Genomic DNA, 22619 nt, shown 5'->3' with positions numbered 1-22619 from the left:
CCTTTTTAAATGTCATTTTTAATCAGCCCATTATTCCAATTTATTAAGGTAAAGCTGTCTCTTTATCCTTTCTTCTATTAGCTAACCTTCCCAGTTTTGTCTTATTGTGAGTTTAGTAAGTGTGGTACATTTATCCAAGTTAGTAATGAAAACACTATTCCGGGATGACCTCAGTGGGATCATTTTTAATACCTCCTTACAGGCTGATGTTGAGTCATTCATTATTACACTATTTAAAAACACAAAAAAACCCCAATTGTCTATTCACCTTTTGCTAGTTAATTCAGAACAGTTTTGTCTCTGACTTTATCCATAATTGTCTCCGCTTCTTGCCCCAGGTTCCCCAGTACTGGTCACTGACCATAATAAAGAGACTGAATGGTTATACCAGGGAGAATGCAGCTCTTGACAGAAAAAAAAAGGTTGTCCATCTTTCCTCTATGATCCCACCCCAGGGCCAGAAATCATATCAACTGGTTTGTTGTTCATGGGGCTATTTTTGTTCACTTTTTGAAGCTTGACCCTGTAGCAATAATAAAGGACACCCTTTGGTGAAGTTCCTTTGAAACTGAAGCAGATGCGTTATGGGTCTGTTTGCTCTTCACCATCTTCTGAAGCTATTGTGTTGCACCACGAATCTTTTAAATCTAATAGTGTAAGTTCCTTTGAAACTGAAGCATATGCGTTATGGGTCTGTTTGCTCTTCACCATCTTCTGAAGCTATTGTGTTGTACCACGAATCTTTTAAATCTAATAGTGTGCATTTCAAAAATTTCTCCAGCTGATTCCTCCAGGTGGAATATCATTAGGCCACAATGACTTGAATTTTCAAGTACTTTTTAATATGCTTCTTTGTTATCTTGATCTTAGTTCTCTTGTCTTTGTTGTTCTGGTAAATTGCTAGCTGTCATCTTAGCTTACCTTGACTGCTTACACACTTTGTATGACAAAAGCAAAATCCCAATGTCAAATACATATTCCAGATTCACAGATAACAAAACATAATAAAATACAGAGACATTTTTGGCATCTCCCTTGGGCATCTTGCAGTGTTTAGCTCTGTCCCTGGAAATGCTACCCAAGTAATTTTCACCAGAGATAACTCCAGCTACAGGATTTCTGCTATCGGACTCCCATGCTTTCCTAAAGCATAGTAGATCTAGGATAGAAATCCAAAGCTGCCGTATACAAGGTCAAATTGCATATCTACAGATATCTTCCCTATTACCTTATACCAGATCATTTCAACTGGAGATGTCAGTGACAGAGGCCCCATCTGCACGATACATTTAGAGCAGTAGCATAACACTTTTAACAGCCATGGCTTCCCCCAAAGTATTCTGGGTACTGTAGGTGCATGGAAAGTTGTTAAGAGACCCCTGTTTCTCTCCCTCCTACAATTCTCAGAGTCCCCTTGGAACAGAGATTGCTTGTTAAACCACTCGGAGACTTGTAGCTGTGTGAGGGAAATAAAGGGCTCATCACAAAACAACCAGCTAAAGTTCCCTGGATTCTTTGAGGGGGGAACCACGACTATTTAAAGCTGTATAAAACTGCTCTAAATGTATGGTGCAGATGGGGGTCTAAATCTGGGATCTTCTGCATGCAAACCATGGGTTGTAACACTGAGTTCCTTTTTCAGTATTAACCCCCAGCTCAATATTTAGTTTGTATGCAATTTTTTTAATTTATTTTTTTTAAAAATAGTCAGGAAATTCAAGCTGTTTTTCAGTAAACACAGATTAATAACCAGGAACATTTATATAGGGTTATACTATATCTGGTGCTGTTTGCACATTATGTGTATATGTGTACAGTTGTTTGTGCAAATGACTACACACTTGTTGAATTTAAATGTCAGCACCAAGAACTGACTCCTCAGAAATATGGGGTACAGCTTATTGTAGATATTAATATTGTGCAGTGACTGGATGTGTAAAAACTGTCTCCTTTTGGAATGAAGCATTGTCTAGACCCATTAGATATGGTTCAAAACTTTACTTACAGAACATTCTTCAAAACAGAACAAAAACATCAAAGATACATTCAAATAGTTTCATACAAGATCTTGTGCAAGTCCAGCACAGGCTCAGCATCTTAGAAATAAAATAAACTTTGAGTTGACAAACATAGCTCTATCTCTCACAGGCTCTATTGCCTGCATTCCAGCCCCTAAGACTTTGCAGCTCTTAGAGAAGCCTGAGAACAAAGACTTGAGGCAACTCCCTATCAAAATACCTTTGTCACTTGATCTAAGGTTAAACACTCACAGGTTAACTACTAGAGAACAACAACAGTTAATTATCAATCCATCAATTTGCTCAGAGATCCCTATTTGCCCTTCTTTAGCTTTCATGGACTCTTCCAGCAATACACAGGCATTCCCATTTCAGTGTCAATTGAACAATTATACTTAACACAACTTGGGTGTACAGCTATACTCATGCTGAATGTATTCATGTGTTATTGTGTTGAGTGCTCTTATTTTAAGGACACTTTCTGCTTAGGGGGACATTATCAATGGCCTTGATCAATCTATTTACCCTATTGTTATATGTGATGACATGCCCTGTAATCAGTGTGAAGAATGCTCCACCATCCACTAAATAAAGTTTAAAAATTTATTTGCAGCCCACCTAAAGCAGCATACCCTTGGTAAATATTTGAAAGGGACCGAACTCTCTAAGGCAAGTGAGAAAGTTGCAAAAAGCTTTTGCTTGCTGTTTTCCACTTTTCATTCCATTGATATTTCATGAGTTTTGGGATGGTATAGTTTCAAAATAAAAATTGAAACATGGCTCAATATTGGAGAGTTCGGGGAAAATGTAATGGCTTGGGTTAGCCCTACAGATCCTCTATAGCAAGAAAGTTGCAAATATTAAGATGTATGTGAAGAAAAGAAAAGAAAATGTTTCCTGCTAGCATCGTAAGGCATTGCGTAAGCAGTCATATGTGTCATCATGTCCCATCAATCAGAGCCTGACACAGAAGAAAGATATTCAGAGGAGGAAACTGATTTACTAGGGATGCTAGTACCTTGCAGTCACTGCTGTAAATGTAGATGCCGGAAGGAATTGACACTACCTGGTAGGTACTCGGCAGCCGGTGGGGGAGTTAGGAAATCAATCAGAAGTTCTCTTACTGTAATATATAGTTTGGCCCTGGTTGTCCAGTCGTTTCTTTGAAGCCCCACTTGAAAATGTGACAGTGAGTAGAGCTAAATGTGGCACCGTATCCTCCTTAGTAGAAGAGATAAGGTAGTTCCATACATCCTTTTTTTCACTCATTAATTGGATGAAAAGTAGAGAGCTAAAATTCTGTAGGGGATAATGACATTTTTTAAAGCTCGGTTGATCCACAGACTTCCAACTAGTGAATGTTTCCTTAATTCTAGTTGTTTCCAATGTAGTGGAACAAAAATGAGCAGCATAAAAAAACACGAATAACCAATTGATTATTCAAAAGTGACATTTCTTTGGCTAAATACTGGTCGGACTCCAACATAGTGCTCAATCTTTCATTCCACCAGCTCAATGTTTTCTCCTTGTGCAATGGTACATTCTACCCCTCCCTCATGTGACCCCTAAATCTGCCCCAAACTTCTCCAGCAGATTTGGGGATGGCATGGTGGGGGAGGGCAGTCCCACTGTACAAGCTGAAATCCTTGTGCTGATGGGGCACAGTAGTTGAATACTGCCCACAATTCTCCTCTTTATGAATGTTCTGGGTGTGTAATTGGAACATTCATTCGTTCAGCAATACAGTGGTACCTCAGGTTAAGAACTTAATTCGTTCTGGAGGTCTGTTCTTAACCTAAAACTGTTCTTAACCTGAAGCACCACTTTCGCTAATTTCTGTTGCACGATTTCTGTTCTCATCCTGAAGCAAAGTTCTTAACCCAAGGTACTATTTCTGGGTTAGCGGAGTCTGTAACCTGAAGCATCTGTAACCCGAGGTACCACTGTACATTGAAGGCAAAAGGCTTTAAGGGCTTCTGGAGCTAATGGAAAATGTATGAGCAGGATGTCATCTGGAGAATCCCACTAGTAGCAGGAGTGGCCTAGAGGATCTCAGCCTGAAAGGGAAGCCATGATTATGATTCAAGAGAGGGGGAAAAAATAGACTGGAATAGAAGTGAAGTGGAAGAATGGAAGGCAGAACAAGAACTTGGCAGAGAGAGATAAGGAGGAAAGATACAAAGAGGAAAAGGAAAGATGTCTAGAAAATAATAATGAAAAGATGCAAGAAGATCAGCAGTACCAGCCAAAAGTCTGAGAGGCTGGAAAAAGAGTTGTCTTTTCTACTTTCCACCAACCCCCCTTTGCTGATGTCAGTACCTCCTTGATGGAAAGCTGAATCAGTCACTCTCCACCCCTGAGAGTACCCTCAAATGGGAAAGACCCTTTTCTGATGGGCTGCTGCTAATCAGAGCATGCTGGGCTAGCTGGGCTAAATAATCCGACAGGGTAAGCCCTGAGCACAAGCAGCACCTTGTGTTGGTTCAGGTGCTAAACTAGGGAGCTGTTCACCTCACAAGAGTCTAGAAATGTCAGAGACTGGCTGGATGAGAAGAAGTGGTGGGAGGCTGCAGCCGGAGAACCCCCTAGGGAAGCCTCAGAAGAGGAAGGATCAGAGCCAGGGAAGTGGTGGTGGGACACTGAAGAAGATCAGGGGATGAAGGGGGACAGAATGGTGGGATGCTGAACAAGCAACAGGCTTGAGTGAGAGAGAGGAAGAAGAAGAGGCACAGATTGTCAGTTCTGGCAACTTCTTTGCCAGGGTCGGTCTTGCCCACAGGTTTCTCTGTTTGTATTCTGTTTTCTTGAATAAAGATTCAGCTTCACTACTCGTCTCTGAGTCTCCATGTCCAGTGCTGACAAGAAGAGACTGAGAGGCTTAAATCCTCGTTTGGGGGAGGGCCTGAGCAAAGTGATAGAGTCCTAGGTTCAGTCCTTGGCATCTCCAAGTAGAAATGGGGAATATTCCTTTCTAAATGCAGAGCCACTGACGGTCAGTTTAGACAATAGACGGATCAATTGTCTGAATCAGCATATAGCAGCTTCCTGTGCTGACTCTGTCTCCCCCAGGTCCCAAAGCGTTGCTTACATTTGGTTGCTGCAGCTGCCGGAGTGTAGAAAGACCAGGGGGTGTTATTTGTGATCTTGATGTATTATGCTGGCATTTGTATACCGCCTTTCAGAGAAAGCCCATGAACAGCATGTTAAAACCATACAGTTCTCCCCAAAGCTACAGTCTATAAATATTGCATCAGCAGCCATTTGAAACAATGCAAAAAAAATCATATATTAAATCAATGTAGCTAAAAATAAGACATCAACATAGAAGCAATTTAAATATATAGAGCATGGACATGTTAGCTGAAAGCTGCTTGAAAGCAGGTTTTCATACCCCATTGACAAACAACAGTTATTTCTATACACACACAGCATTAAATTTTATATTGCTTGTGTATTTGATTATATCATTTCATTGTAGTATTGAATTTGACTTGTTGAATTTGTTTTGTTTGAATTAGTTTAAGTTTGTATTAAAAATGTGTGTTTTTTCTGTATTTTGATATCTATTGTCATCCACTTTGGGCACAGTCTACTGTGAAAAGGGGGTGTTTCAATTAAACTAAGCAGTAAAAAGCCCCCACTGTTTTAAAGATATCTGTAATAGTAGTCATTAATAGTGGGTGTAGGCCCACATTAGTCACAATCAGCATTGACCCACAGAAATCAATACATCCATTTCAAAAAGTTTACTTTGAGTATGACTTTGTTGGCTATCATCCATTATTTTTATATCTTAAAGTACTATTAAAGCATATAACATCTTTTTTACAGAGCAAATGCAAAGCTCAGTTGGTTAAAGCATGGTGCTGATAATGGCAAGGTTGCAGGTTTGATCCCCATATGGAAAAGCTGCATATTCCTGCATTACAGGGGTTTGGATTAGATCAGTGTTTCCCAAACGTGGTTCTCCAGCTGGTTTTGGACTATAACTCCCATCATCCTTAGCTAGCAAGACCAGCGGTCTGGGATTATGGGAACTGTAGTCTGAGACCCAAGTTTGGGAAACACTGGGATCCTCAGATTCCCTTCCAACTCTACAGTTCTAGGATTCTTTTCATTTTGCACAGGGATTTCTGTAAAATGGAGACTGCTACTGAAAAGGTCCTTTGTCCAGTGCCCACTAATCTACCTGGTCTTAAAGCTGGGCCAGAGCACAAGGTCTCTAATGCCAATCTCAAAGGACAGGCAAGTTCATACCAATAAACTGGGTCCAAACATTTTAGGGTTTAAAGGTAAAAAACCAGTACTTTGAACAGGGCCTGGAAATGCATACAACTGTTGCAGCACCAGGGTATGACAAACTAGTCCCTTGAAGACCCTCATGGCCTCTTCGAAGCTAGTTCCATGTAGTGTGAATTACAGCAGGATACAGCATGCATGACTAAGGCTGGGCCAAGGCATATTGAGTGTTACTGACATAGCAAGTGCAATTTTCTAAAACACCCAGTGCTGAGATGTCACTACAAATCTCATCTCCCTGGGTTATGCCTCCTTTAAAGTTGTATGTCTCCCTTTCAAAGGTTACAGTGACCACACCATGGGAATGCCCCAAACACATCTGCTAAGCAGCTGGTGAAGAGACCCTAGGTCTGAGCGATGCCTACATTTCCCTACCCAGTTACTGAATAAAAATAGATAAACATTTCCACACACTGTAAAAAAGTTTTTGGATAAAGATTCAGTCTCTGCGAGAAGAGTTGAAATGTCCTTTTTGCAAGGAGAAGCTGCTTATCTTCAATTCATTTGAGAATTGTCCCCTATGATATTATCTAAAGTGCTACACTTCGCCTACCTTGGGGTGGGGGGGGGGTGTATTTTCCCTTTAATCAGTAATTTCAAAGGAATGGGAAGATGCCTAAGCAGGGGTGCTGCTGAATACAACCTGGGTTATCTAGATACATAAAAATGGATCAACAATTCCCTTTCTTCTAAGCAATTTAGGAGAGGGGAATCAAACAAACCAAAAGCCTTTCTGAATGGGTGCATTTCTTGAAATATAGAACATTACCAGAGAAAGTCATACCTTTGGGAACTGCATTCCCCCACCCCGTGCACAGGAAAAATATCTTTCAGACTTCAGCAAGCCAGATTTTTTTAATGATAAAGTCTGAGATTCACCTGTTTTTGATTTGCTTATTTTTTCATAATATATTTTCCAATGATCCCAGGATAGTGTCTGTGGGGAATATCCCATTTTATCTTCACAGTAATCCTGTGAAGTTCGTAGGCTAAGTTAACAATGAAGTTCATTCTGTCATCTTCAAGACAAGGGAGGAGTTTGCACCCAGTTTTTCCTCAATCAGAATCTAGCATTATTTTAACCACTCTCCTGTCAGCTGTCCCACAGCCTTGGTTTATCCCAAAGTGGACTTTTCAGTTTATATCAGCATCAATGTATTTAGAGAAACTCAAAGGGCTATTTCTAAAGTCCTCCTAAATTTTCTCAAAGACTCACAGTGGCAGTATGGGGAGTGGGGATCACCAGAAGGACAAAGCATTTTTCTGGGGAGATGAGCTTTATAAAAGGTAGGGGGCAAGTTGAGGTGGGTGTCATGGACTGGTTGGATACAAAGGTATGATGGAAGGAAGTAGCTGAGGAACCATCAAGGGAAGAAGGCTCAGAGCCTGGGGAGGTGGAACAATGATAAGTGGTCAGAGGGAGAAGATGGGGAAGAGGAAGTGTGAGAAGCTAAAGACATTAACAGGGCATGGTGAGCTGGCAGAGAGAAGTCATTCAGCCATTCAGTCTGTGATGTGTTTTTGCTAATAAAGAGTTAACTCTGAATGGTGTGATTTATTGCTGGCTTTCTCTGTGGCTATCATTCCACATTGATGCTGCCTATACTGTCCAAATCCTGATAATTCTCTTTTACTTTCAAGTTAGTCAATTTCAATTTCACAAAGCCAATTTCATCTGGTAAATGTTTCATTTAGTGGGCATTTTTTGTTAGGTGGGGGTTTGGGGGGTTGTGCTGATTATTATTTTGGGGGAGGAAAGGATGTTCTGTTGAGTTTTAATGTAGATGATCACTTTTAATGTATATTATTGATTTTAATACATCATATGGCTTTTATTTGTATCAATTTTATTGTGTAACTTGCTTTGAGGCTGTCAGTGTGGAAAGCAACTCAAAAATGAAATCAATCAAAACATATGGCAAGAGATGGCATTTTTCTGATTCTTCCAGCTATAATAAATGAAGTGATAGACTGTGTGTGTACTGTACATTTAAGGTACATGCCTCCACAAAGTATGCTGGGAACTGTGGTTTGCTAAGAACGTTGGGAATTATAGCTCTGTTAGGGTTGAACTATAGTTGCCAGGATATTTTGGGGTGCGGAATGTGCTTTAAGTGTTCTTTCACTGTTTGGTGTATACACAGCCAGAGATTATGTTATGTGACAAATTATAAGGATTGACAACAACAGTGACAAGGTTTTTGATGTAAGTGGAGAAAGAAAGTGACAAGATGGACATTTAGGAACAACATCTTCATCATAGAGATGCAATCAACATTTCACCTAAAGCCAGGGTGGAGTAGTGTTCATACTCATGTAAAGCATACAATAAGTTTTAAGTAAAGCTGGAACCATTTTGACAGAAGCACACAAAATCCCCAGAGTGTTCTATACAGCTCTAATTTGTCAATGGATTCACTAGAAAGCAAAAATCAAAGCAAATCTGGAGCTCACCTCAGCTCCTTAGTGTAATGAACTGGTAGGACAAGGGGGAGGAGGAAGAGGATCACAGGGAGGGGTGTGGCTAGGACTGTGACAAGCAGGGGATGGAAAAGTAAGTACCCACAGAGTGACCAAGGATGGTGAAGGGATGGAGGTCAGTGCATAGAAACCAGAGCAGCAGAACCCATCACCAGAGCCAGAAGGGACCCTGACCCCACGAACATAGCAGGCATTGTGGCATAGGGAGAGGCAGGTGGGGCTGAGGCCAGCAAGTGCCCACAGCCCAGCTCCCTAGCTCTGGGAGGAGGGGTGTGATGCCTCAGCTGGAATAGGCTTAGAACAGCTGATGGTCCATTGCCTCATCAAGCCCAGATGTTGCAATCAGCAGGCAAAGTACAAAAAAAGGAAGCAGAGCTGAGGTGCTGTATCTGTTCAACTGCCCATATTGATGGACCTTGACTCAGATGCTCCTGGACCTCCATGGGGCTGTGCTTTGGGTTTGACTCTGGACTGTATTCTGACTGCTAAACTTCAGACTTGGCTACTTGCATTGACCTTGGACTGCATTTCCTTAGGACTATGGATTTTGAACTTTGCTTCTTGCTTCTGTGGCTTGACCCCTGGACTTGGACCTTGGAGTGACACACTGACTTGCTGCCAGGTAGACCAGGGGGTCACGATACTTAGGAATTTTGGTGAAAGAAATCAAGAGTTTCAAGTGATTTTTCTCACTTATCTATAATTTGCTTTGTGATCAGTTTGAGATACTGGTGGGACATCTAGGAGGAAGCACTGGCAATCAATTTGTCTACTTACATACTGTATTTTTTTACCTTTCTTTTCAGACAGTTATGATCTCCCACAATGAATCACAATAATAAAGAAAATGAACAACAGACTCAGCCATCAGGCTTACAAACTAAAAATACAAGATACACAGGGGAAGGGATGCAGAAGGGAAAGGCAGAGGAGGAAGATCAGTTTTCCAAGGTCGGAAGTAAGTGGTAAACATTTATATCTAATTCAAGCCAGACTCATCTTGCCTTTCTTGTGCTCTTGCCTGTATAACTGTTGTCGGCTCTTGTTCCTTTGGCCAATGGGTGGGATGAAATGTCCTTTCCCCCATTGCTTTTGCAGTCAATGGCAGTTTGAGAATTGTCTTATCTGACAGGGTTGGTTCCTTGATGGGACCAGGATGGCCTTTTGCTTGCTATGACTTGGGAAGTGGGCTCTTGTGGCAGGGGAGAGGGTGTCCTGCCCTTCAGCTCTGCAGTCCAAGAGCTGCAGGTGCAGAACTAAACAGAAGTTGAATTCTTTGGGATCGATCAGTAGTTTTAGTCCTGAAATGACAACCAAAGTCATGCGGAGGAAAGGGGAAGGCATGGTTTTTCTTTGGTGATCACTCGTAGCCAAGTAAGTTTGTCTTCCATAAACATGGTTTTAACAATGAGTCTGTAAGTGACTGTGGAGGCCAATTCTGAATGCACACGTCCTTCCACAGTGGGGACATTGGTTCCTGGGCGGGAGTGGTGTGGATTTGCCAAGCATGCCTTCCTCTTACCACGTTTCTCCCTTGCATCCTGAGTTCGAGTGTCTTCAGAATTCAGTGAAAGAGGGTAAAAGAAGAAAAGGAAAGCGCTGACTGATTCTGTTTGGGAGCTGAAGAGATGAAGAGAAAATCACCCAAGAAAAAGATGGAATACTTTGTTTACTTCTTGCCTTTCAAAGTGAAAACAGTGCCACTGAGACCCAAGGAGAATGGGATTCAAATTGATTGACACAGAAAGGTCAAGAGACCTTTAGAGTTGAGGGGAAGGGAGCACTGAAATTATATTTTCTACTGTGAACTGGGAGAACACCAGGTTAGAGACGGTCAAAAAAGGAGTAAAAAAGGAGTAAAAAAGGAGTAAAAAGGCAAGAAATGAGGAAATTCTAGGTCACTCATTCAAGAAGCATAGATGTATGAAGAACACTGGACATAGAGAGGCTTAAAAAAAATAAAACTATACTGCATTTCTGACTTTCATGAAGAAAGGTTCCAGGAGAAACTGAAAAGGGAAAGTGTTCAGCCATACTTCTGAATAATATTATTACCCTATCAATAATAGTTAAACTATATATCTATAGCGATCTCTATATCTCTATCTATCTATCTATCTATGACTGAAGATGTAATTTAGGATAAAAGCAACTCCTTTTTTAAAAAAAACTTCCAAATCTTATATTTCTATTCATTGAACTGCAGGGTTAAATTTCAGGTAACAGCAGGATTCCTGCTTTGATCCATAGATTAGAAAAAGAACTATTCTTTTTTTATCTCTTGGTGCACGCACACAAATATTCTGTACAAACTCATTCACTGTATTTCTACGCAAATGTTCTACATCATTTGTAGATGACTGCAGGACGGAGGTAGAAAAATATCTCTTTGTTTGAAGCACCAGAATTAATTTTATTCCTTGTCTTTTGAAGTCTTTGAAAGGTACCTGATAATCTGTATTATCTGTAGCATAAAAAAGCAAATGGCTCTTGATGGGTGGGGCATGAGTATAAACTTACTTTCTCAAAAATTATTTGAAGTAAAAAACAAACAAACACAGGAAGAAAGTGTTACACGGGGCATATTTATAGTAAATTATGACCTGGAGCGGGATTGATGGGAAGGAGCAACCATAAATCTATCCTTTACACGAGTGGCCTGCGTCTTGTGAAAGTCAAGGGGGTTAACACTAAAGAAGCCTAGTTTCAGTGACTATCAACATATTGCAGAAATTCTCCCTATCTATAGGTAGTCCACAGATATTGTACGTTCTCTTTAGTATAAGAGTATGTGAAATTGGTTTATTCAGAGTTTCAAAGGCAATGGGTGAATAGTTCACAATCCTCATTATTAATGGCTTAGGAAGTCACAAGACACCAGATTTTCTGTCTATAATATGGTAGCTATTTCCATATTACAGTTGGCTGTCGATAAAGGATGACCACCCAAGGCATCTCACAATATGATAAAATGTAATACATACAATGATGTAAAAAAATCGAAACTAGCACTGGGCCTGTGCAGCAGGGCTACTGCTATAGCTCAAGATCTTGCAGTGCAATCCTAACCATGCAGAATTCAGTTGGATGCACTGCCAAGTAATTGGGGTTAGGATTGCACCCTTCAACTCTAATGAGGCTGTTTCCCCATATGCTGCATTTCTGAATGCATCTTAACATTTATATAATTGTCTCATAAGAGCTGCCATTTACTTTTGTACCAGGCTTTGAAATAAAATTTTATATCTCTGATCTGATCTGATGTTTCTAAGATCTCCAACATAATTAAACTCTAGAATTATTTATGAGCCGATCGCTTTTGCACTATATTAAGTGGTCATTAGAGCAGGGGGGAAACATAGCAACTCTAAGCGAAGATACTCAACACTGGATCTGGCCCGTCATAGTAACAACATCTGAAATACTATTATATGGCATATAAATATGCAGTGCTTAAGCTAGCCAGCACAGACCTCACTAATGGACCATTCTTTCCCAGATGGATCAATATGCTTTTGATACTGAAATGTAATTCCTACTCCTTCCCCCATTCGGTCTCACTCAACAGTAATAGCACTCCATTTCACTCGGAGCTGGTCCAAACATTGCCACCTCCATGTGTGCACACAACTGAAACTAATTTTCTGCACCACACATACCCTGAAGCCCATGTATGCAGATGAAACAATGCTTGAGGTGATGCATGTGGTAAAAAGTTTTTAGAGATTCCTGCTTTCATGGGCTGCACTGCTATGGGAAGACTTTTGGACAATGCTCACACAGGGTAGTGATGTTTGAGCTGGCCCTGGGCCAGCCTAGTGACAGTGCAGCTATGCACTGATTCTACCCACTGCTGCATCTGACTGTCATTTTATCTGAAGGCTGAAGAGGCAGCGAAAGAATGGGAGGCATGAACTTAATCTGGACTGATTCCCTAGTGCTGGGATCCATATGGGCATTCAGCTATTGCTGGGCTGGCTTTGCAAGCTAATCCTCTGTAACCTAGACTAGCTTAATTTAGTAGGAGTACTAGTAAAAGGTGCAGGAGGAAACTCTTGAGAGTCCCATGGACTGCAAGAAGATCAAACCTCTCCATTCTGAAGGAAATCAGCCCTGAGTGCTCACTGGAAGGACAGATCCTGAAGCTGAGGCTCCAGTACTTTGGCCACCTTATGAGAAGAGAAGACTCCCTGGAAAAGACCCTGATGTTGGGAAAGATTGAGGGCACAAGGAGAAGGGGACGACAGAGGACGAGATGGTTGGACAGTGTTCTCAAAGCTACCAGCATGAGTTTGACCAAACTGCGGGAGGCAGTGGAAGACAGGAGTGCCTGGCGTGCTCGGGTCCATGGGGTCACGAAGAGTTGGACATGACTAAACGACTAAACAAAAAAACTAGTAAAAGGTGCAGTAGTAAAGTAACATTTGCAATTCAGGGAATAGAATATGATTTTCAACTGAGTTAAAAGCATTTAAACCTTTATTGTCTAACCCAGGGAAATTGTGACAAAATGTTGAGGACAAAACAAATACTGCCTATGTTGACAAATGGGAATATTCTTGATTTGTGAAGTATGTTCATCCTTAAAAGTACCAAGCACCTCACACCTGGAGTCAGAATGCATGTGGCAGGAAAAAAATGGATTTTGGGTAATCAGATTTTGAGGTAGATAAGGCAGGGAGTAGCACAGTGTATCCATTTATTGTCTGAGTCCTGAACAAGACAGGGTGTCCTGACCAGGAAGTAGCAGGGTATACAGAAGGAGTTCTAATTCCCCAGGAGTGAGGCACAACTTTAATTCAGTTTTACACAATGGAATCTTGCTATAGTTACTTAGCTACAATTGCATACAGAGAACAAAGCCTTGGTTAGAGTTACATCTTGATCTGATCATTATCATATTGTGCTGATTGGTTCAAGAGACTGTGTTATAGGTCATTTGTGAAAGCCTTACATTTCAAAGATATTGGTAGGAAGGTGCCTAATTTGGCATCTCAAGTTGAGTAGGTCTGGATATTTTCTCCTAGGACAGGGTGTGCTTTTTAGTAATTAGTGTCAATTGGAAATGATAGGCTACAGCTGTCGTTCTAAGGAGACTGATGGAAAATGTCCTCCAAGATGAAGACTGGTATTCAAAATGGAACCTGAGAGACTTGAAAGATTGTGCTAGTGAGCCAGTGAGACTACTTACTGGGGTCCAATGATAGGGAATATGTGACTCCATACCATATCTCAGAACTGTAGCACTGTGCAAATGTGATCTCCTTTTTAAAAAATCTGGACATGTGTAAATAATAATGATGATAAACATGAGCAAAATCAGCTTGAAATGTTGAAATATTTGCTAAAGCAGGTTTTAGAGTCAGGTCTTATTCTTGGTTACACTGTGTAAATTGGAGCATCATTTCCAATGACAGAGCCTATGCAAATTTACAACGTATAGCTGAGCTCTGAATCTAGCCAGTAGAGTTTTATTAAGAAATCAAAAAGCCCTTTCTTGTCTCTAATTCTGTCATTATGAAACTACGACTCTCTAGTAATGCTAGCTGAATTACTTCAAGTTGCCAGCTTAGAGAAAATGCAGCAGGAACATGAAGAGCAGACACTTAGAAGAGTGTTTTTCTTTTCATGTTCCTCCCCCAATTTGTAACACAAGATATGCAGATGCGATACGAAATGGGGTTTCTGCGCATTTAATAGTCACACAGTAGAGGGAATTTCAGCAATCACGTTCATCAAAGCCAGGTTACAGTAGATAAAGCAAAGGTAATATTTGACAAAGTGAAATCTCAGCCTGGTCCAGTCTTTACTGATAGCAAAGAATCAGGCAACCACTAGGCATAGCTGATCAGGACCTTGGACAGGTAACTGTTGCTTCAGCAAGGTGCATAGCGCTTTGAAGACCTTACAAATAATTGGCTGAAGCTTTCTCAACTGTAGCAAAGGAAGCTGTTGCTTCAGCAGGCTGCAAAGTCACTCGAAGACCTTATTAATGTTGGCAAGCCTGGTAGGCTTTGGGGAAACTATCTAGGATCTTAGGGAAGTGCTGTTGGGAAGCTACCTAAGTTCTTATAGTGTTGCTGCCTTATTCAACCGTAATTGGCCTTTCCATTGAGTGGGGATGGGAATTGCAGAGTCCTCTTGATCTGATTGTTTTCCTGGTCTCAGTAATTTTTCTGCTCTCAAAGGACCTAAAGGAATGGAGATTCCTTATCCAGGCTCTCCTCCAAGTCTGGGTAGGGGTGAGATTGAAGGTATCAAATATAACAGCATGAGAGTGAGCAAAGAGCAGAGAATGCCTTCCAGACTCTGCAACCTTTGTTCTCTTCAAGTTACTTGTTTTAAAAAGCTATCTTCAATACTTTAGAACTATATGGCTGGAAGAGTGGCTTGGCCAACTGCTAATTCTAAGGCAGAATAAAGGAAGAGGACTGATGTTTTATTCAAGAAGCTACCACATTTTGCCACCATAGACCAGAACCTCATGGAGAGGATTCTTGCTTTACAGCTGTAAGAGTGATGCACACCTGCTTGCTTTAAAAAGTTAGGTAGTTTTCAAGAGCGTAATCATCTTTGCCGTCGTCTCTTCTTATGTGACAGCCAGTTCACCTGCGCTTCAGCTAAACTTAAAATGTTTTTTTGTTTACACATCTGAAAACACTGAAAGATAATAATATTTAGAAATGAAGGAATGTGAAGTCTGTGTTCAGATAAATTATTTATATAATTATCACGTAATTAAAGTAATTACAGATTATGGGGATAAGACTTCTCTTTATTTCTATCTTGAGGGGATGTAACTATGCTCACCACACACACAAAAATGTGTAAAAAAGAAGTTGGAGATGCTGTCATCTGGAAAGAATATAAGTTTCATAGAGAAAACAAACATGAATATTTTAAATTTTCACAGGAAACAAAAAGGCACTGCAAACACAGCTTGTTTGGGCTGCACTAATCTTAACATTAAATTAAGAAAGGTTTCATTTTTTTAAAAAATAATGTCCTTTAAACAATCTGATGCACTATTTGGCTCCCACTTGCTTGGTAATGCAAGGGCTGCTAACCCTTTTGGATCAGTGGGCACATTTGGAATTCTGAGAAGGTTCCATGGACCCTAGTCAAAAAATGGCTGTTGTGGGGTGTGACATAAGATCAGTGGCTACCACATCTATAAACAGCAGAAAAAGAGACTGGACCGCAAATTAGTGGGTACATACCCACTATCAGACTGCCCCCCATTAATTAAAAAGGCACCAACATCACTTGCTCATCATTGTCCAAAAGTGGTGATCAGCCCTTCAAATCATCCTAAGCTCACCTTTTTTTCACATCCTGATTGCTGCCAAATCCTGCCACATAGCTGGCTCAATATATTACACAACAAACATGAGTACAAAATTTATTTAGAATACTTATATGCCACTTTATAGCTATAAGAGTCTCTCAAAGCAGTGTACAAAATTTTCTAACACTAAAAATGATATCCCAGTCTGGCATCAGGGACAAACACATCTTTCTGGAGCCAGGAGGCACTTCTTGCCCTCAGTCTTGGTGTTTCTTATAGTTGTCCTTTGAGGGAAGGGAGCTGGATTTCATGCATCCCACGTTGAAGGTAAATCTTCTCTTTCTGGTAAATAGCAATTGTTGGCCACTGTTTCCAGTGAGGTCTTCTTGGTGCAAGTGAGTGGGCCTCAGCAGCTGGAGCTCCATGATGGAAACAAGTCTTCCTTTGATGGTATTTGTTGATTCCAGGCAACAACTCCTGCTGAAGTCCTCTGAAACAAGGGAGAGGGTTTGAAAAGTTGGATCTCACTTGGTCAGTGATGCAGGCTTAAAACACCTGAATACACATGTCGGGGAACACTGATTGGACCAAAATTGCCATATGTATGTTCATGGGAGCTTCAAGATGCACAAATACAAGTGCATTCACAGTTTATGTGGAAACACTAGTATGATACTGGGATACATATGACAATGAGTGGAGGTGATTTATTCTACATCTCAAATATCTACTCTTTTCTCTCAGTGGCAATTGCTAAAACCCTCATCATTTCTCATCCACAATCTGCAATTTCTTCCTGACCTTCTCTCCCATGCCAGCCCCTTGCTTCAGTATGTTACCAGTGCCTTTTGCTAAAAATTATCATTCACTGCCATCACTATGATCATGTTTGCCCTTTCTTAAAGACCGTGCACTACATTTCCGTCACTTGCAGTGTCATCTTGAAGCACCTAATCCCCCTGCATTTATGTCTTTCCAACTTTTCTCCCCTAACTAGGTCTTATCTCTTACTCCCCCTTTCTCCTTTTCTCATCTGATGTATTGTGGAGAAAGCTCAGTTTATACTGCATTTGATGATGTTCAGTTTATACTGCCTTTAAATGTTCTACAACATTTAAAATCCTAGAACTTTTAGACCATTAGTGATGGTGAGTGGAGTGGACCAGGGGTGAAGTTACTTTTTCCCAGGCCAAATTGTTCTGTACTGGCAGGTCAAAAGAAAAATCTAATGCTTGCACTATAAAGGTGGTGAATAAAGTAGAGGAAGTTTTGTCTAGACAATCAAGTAACAAGGAAAGGTTTCATTCTGAAGACCAGTTTAGACTTGGATCTCAGTCTCATAGTCTGCTAAACCAATACAGAATCTTCCATATGAATGGTTGATAGATTCCCAATACAAGGCAAAACGGCAGCCAGTCAAACCACTGCATCTGCCAATGTCCCTCTGCTGTACTACAGTACAACACTAGCACCACTCATTGTAGCATAAGAAAGGGTGTGCATCACTTGTATTAGTAGTATGGTACAGGACAGGCCCTATTCAATATTACACTCATGTGTGAAACTCTATTACAACCTCAAGGCAGCCAGTTGGACCATAGTTTCCTGGAACCTGATCTGTTGTGTGACCCTCTTTGCAATTTGCAAAACTATATGGTTCCATTCAATTTCCTTCTATTGAGATGTTTGCTTTGTTGGTTTTCTTTGTTGATTAAAACATTTATATCCTGCCATTCTAAGAACACAAGAATAATCGTTTTTGACTAAACCTTTGGCTCTAGTGGTTTTCTGAATTTTTTCTGTCTAAGATGGGATTACCCAAACTCTACATGGCATGTCAAGTGGGGAATGCAAAAGATGAAGGCATTACAATACTTATCCCCTCCCCTAATAATCCCTAGCATGGAGTTTAATGTATAATGGCATTATGATATTGGCTGGGAGAGGAACTTTTTCTGATTGGTGGGCCCAGTTCTTATTCTCTGGTGGGCCAACTTTGGTAAGTGGGTGGGACTTTGAAGTGTTTTTGAATGTTTACAGAGCAGTGCTGGGAGGGAGAAGCTGTTTCCATGGATTCTACTTCTAAGGTGGAGAATTCTTCTCCATTTTAACATGAGGAGGAGGAGGAGGAGGAGGAGGAGGAGGAGGAGGAGGAGGAGGAGGAGAAGAAGAAGAAGAAGAAGAAGAAGAAGAAGAAGAAGAAGAAGAAGAAGAAGAAGAAGAAGAAGAATGTGCCATCCTTTCTCCAAAGATCCCAGGGCGGTTCACAACAGAAGAATGCAAAATGAGAATACAAAATACATAATAAACAAAAACAAAAACAAAACAATACCCACATTCCACAAATACATTAAAAAGCCATGAAATGTTAATCAGTCAAATTCCTGGTTGAAGAGAAACGGTTTTGCCTGTCACCTTAAGATATGAATTGAAGGCACCTGCCAAGCCTTCCTTGGGAGAGCATCCCACACATGGGGAGCCACTGCAGAAATGCCCATTTTCATCTTGTCATGCTCCAGACCTTTCATGGAGGAGGCACACAAAGTAGGGCTTCAGGCTGCAGGTCAGTTCATATGGGGAGCAGCAGTCCTTGAGGCATTGCGGTCCCATTTAAAGCTTTATTGGTCAAAACCAGCCAGTGCAGTTGAGCCAGGATTGGTATAATATGCTCAAACTGCCTTGTCCCAGTGAGCAACCTGGGACCCAAATTCCGTACCAGCTGAAGTTTCTGAACCATCTTCAGAAGCAGCCCTACATATAACGTATTGCAGTAATCTAACCTAGAGTTTACCAGAGCATAAATGTCATAAATTCACCCTCCTTGCTCCAGCAAAGAAAAATTTTGGAGCTCACTTTAACCTTCCAATTGTTCCTTTGATGGAACCTGATGGCATGCATGACATGAGAATGGGTGTGACTTGCACAGAATAGCAATTTTATTTTCAACCACTTTCCTAATGTTTCCTAAATTGGAATTTCACATCTGCTGAATGTTGAGCCAACATCTTCATCAAGCTATTTACTACAGTTTCACGATCTCATTTTTGGTCAGGTACTGCCTCAGAGTCAACGTCAATGTTCAGTCAGGTTCACATGAGCAACAGCAATTCTTGAGACAACTGTGGGATGACGAACAACTGCAAGAAAAAAATAAATGTAATGGATTGGTAGGCTTAGGCTACCCATCAGGTGAAGAAAATAGTTTTTTAAATGTATAAACTGACACCAATGAATGGTTTTATCCTCCCCTACCCCAGCAATTTTGTTTACTTAGTAACAAATGTGAATGTTTGTAAATAATTTTTGGAGCTATATTTTGAAATGTAAAAATCTGGCTTGCTAAAACTGCATGTGATGGCAGCAGCTCCCCAGAATACACAAGATATGCATTTGACAGTGTTTGAAGTTTATACCAGGTCAAAATTCTGACTGTCCTGGGAACTGAGAACACATCTGTCTTCTTTCTGCAGGCTGGGATTCTTAGGCTAGAACTCATTGTTAAACAGAGCACCTCAAATCAGACAGCTGTGTCAGACTGGCAAATTACACCTTTACAAAAGGATTTAGTCCAACTATTTTGTTTTGACACATTGCTTTTGTTTTCCTTCTTCTTTCAGATTTATGGAACCATCCTTTTGTTTTAATCATCACAAACTGAGTGAGGTTTAAAGTGCACTCTCTCCACTGGCTTATTTTGTCACCTTGAGCATTTTAGAGCAGTGGCTTTTTAGACTGCAGACGTTCATTTTAAGTGAAGGATAAATTGTCTAAGGGTACATTTTGAACAATTTAAGCTGATGAACCCTTTCCCATGTCTCTCAGTGAGAGTCACGTGTGTTTATTTAGTTTTATAACCAGCTTTTCCTGCAAGAGTTCACAGTAGGGAACAATCTGTATAAGACAAGTTTGACTACATAGAAATGTCATTGGTGTGTGTGTGTTTTTTTGGGGGGGGTTATGCTTCTAAAATAATTCTTTGCTAAACCTGAGATGAAAAAGGCTTGGTCAAACAGGAAATTCTTATATTAGTCCTGGGAGATGCTCAGGATTGGGCTTTGGTGAACCTCAAGAGGAATATGAGCATTTCAGCACTAGGGAGCAAAATGCATCATCTATCTATCTACCATCTATATATCTACTTTATACACTGCCCTATACTCGGAGATCTCAGGGCAGTTTATAGAATAAAATCAAGATATAAAACCACAATTCTTATAGATCATAGAACTGTGAAGTTGGAAGGGACCCATCTAGTCCAGCCCCCTGCAATGCAGGAATCTCAGCACTCAAGTTACTTGGATACTGAATATGTGATGAGAGTAGTGGAATCTCATATGCTATTCCTGCCTCCTTCTGACACCTGTGCCGAACACCATCCTAGCAACAGTGTGTTCAAAGTTAAGTGTGTCACACATAGAGATGTACACATGTAGGGTTCTTTCCATGAAAACATGAATCCTGATTGGCCAGGGTCATTTGTATGGAAGGTGACATACTTGTCTACATGCACTGGCACAAATGCCCTTCGTCTCGACATGTTCCAAGTAGCATGGATAGCTAGCTTGCACAATCATGCTATATTTGGTATCTATGCATATGGTAGCATGAATAAAGGTAAGTTCAGCTGTTCAAGTTAAGTTCAGCTGTTCAAGTTAAGTTCAGCAATCAAATTTGGTATACAGGAGGCATGCCTCTATATGAGATAGGGCTTGTGGAGATGATATATAAGACACAGCTTGATTTGTTTAGTGGCCCTTCCCTCTGTCCCTGCCACCTGCCTTCCCAACATTCCCAGTTTCCTCTACATACTAACACTTCAGGAACACAAGTACCTGGGCCTAATAACCACGTCCCTCATAAAGCCAAAGGCTTTGTTCCTTTTCATGTTTTGCATTCTTGGCTGATCAACACTTAAAGAGGGGGCTGAAAGAAAGATTAGTAAGTCTTTGCAGATACAAAATGCGATGTCATAAGTGTCAAGTCAACAGAGACATTCCCAACAAGATTGGTCCATTTGCTTTTAGAATTAGTACCTGCCAGTCTGACCCCAACGTGTTAGTGCTGGGAAAGTTTCTGTGTATTTGTCCTTAGCCTTTATTTGCCCTCAAAGTGGTAGATGATTTCAAATTCTCATTAAGTAAATGTTCTTTTGACCCCTCTTCCAGTCTTGCCCACTAATGAGGTAGTAGATGTGACATAGGTGCCTATGAATAATAAATCTTTGGATTAACCTGTCCAATGGGTCCAACATTCTGATTAGAATATGAGAATTTGGATGCTTCAAGAGAAGGAAAGTCAACTGGCTCTTTCTTATGACTACAGTGGTACCTCGGGTTAGGTTACAGACTCCGCTAACCCGGAAATAGTACCTCGGGTTAAGAACTTTGCTTCAGGATGAGAACAGAAATCATGCAGCAGTGGAGCAGCGGCAGCGGGAGGCCCCATTAGCTAAAGTGGTACCTCAGGTTAAGAACAGTTTCAGGTTAAGAACGGACCTCCAGAACGAATTAAGTTCTTAACCTGAGGTACCACTGTACTTGCTACATACTGTTGTGAGTTTGTGGGGAAGGTAGGTTTTATGCCTGAGTCCCTTCAATTTCCTGGATCCAGGAAGGATTCAAATTACTGGAATAGCCAGACAAGTTTCTTGGTAAAGGGCCTCTAGGTATGGGCTGTTAACAAAGGAAGTGGACCTGTGCCAGATGACAAATAGCTGCCCCTTCCTCCTTCAACTCACTGGTAGTTAGACAAAGGCAGAGTTGGAGTGTGTGAGGTAGAAGCTGGCGGCAGGCTGAAGCCTGTGAGACAGAGCCATGCCTAATTTCTGCTGGAATCCAAAGCTGTGGCTATGCAAGAAGCAAGACCCTCTTGGCGGGTTAATGCTGTGAGCTCCTTCATTGTGGGCTCAGCTTGTATATGTGCGTAGATAAACAACACATCCTAAAGACACAAAAGTCTCCACTGCCCTTCATTCCAAGGAAACCAAACCCAGGGTTAGTACCTGGAACTCCTGGAATCTCACATTGCTCAGAGGTTGGGGTGGCGTGCAACAATATTACTTTCATTCATAAGAGGACTTTTTTAACAGCAGATCTTATAGTTGTTTTTGCACAGTATAGTAGGGCTGCTAGCTCATCAACTAGTTTATTAAGTTTCATGGCATTCAATTTAGAATTCAATTCACGCACGCACACACACACACTTAAAACTTTTTAGTAACCTCACCTTACTTGAATCATGGTATCATGGATGGTATGGAACTAAGCAAAGGGTGCAATGAACAGAGAGGGGAAGGGGCCAGGGTGAACCTGCTACACATACTTAAGCCTGCTCTTAGTAGCTATAATACCCAACACTCATTTCTACCTGTCTGCTTCAGTTTTAGTTGATGCACAGCATTTCATTCTGCTGCAATGAATAACAGGTATCCAGGAGCGGAGCAAGCATTTATTATTATTTGTTTATTCGTTGAAAAGCATTTCTAAGCTACTTGATATTTCCCCCCCCCCAAAAAAACCCCTATTATACAAAAA

At 40.9% G+C, this 22619-nt stretch overlaps 1 long non-coding RNA gene across 2 annotated transcripts in view; it reads left to right on the top strand.

Annotated features, from left to right (window-relative positions):
- Window positions 1–22619, top strand: part of LOC310766852 — a 268649-nt gene that overhangs the window by 187336 nt on the left and 58694 nt on the right. For both annotated transcript variants that reach the window (XR_014550460.1, XR_014550461.1), the window contains exon 4: window positions 9605–9756. This is a non-coding gene — a long non-coding RNA (uncharacterized lncRNA). The remainder of the gene's footprint in view (window positions 1–9604; window positions 9757–22619) is intronic.

The sequence above is a fragment of the Podarcis filfolensis genome (genome assembly GCF_964270895.1).
Source record: "Podarcis filfolensis genome assembly, chromosome: 7".
In the NCBI taxonomy this organism is placed as follows: Eukaryota; Metazoa; Chordata; class Lepidosauria; order Squamata; family Lacertidae; genus Podarcis; species Podarcis filfolensis.
The sequence above is the reverse complement of the archived record's forward strand: the minus strand, read 5'-3'. Positions and strand labels throughout refer to the sequence as shown.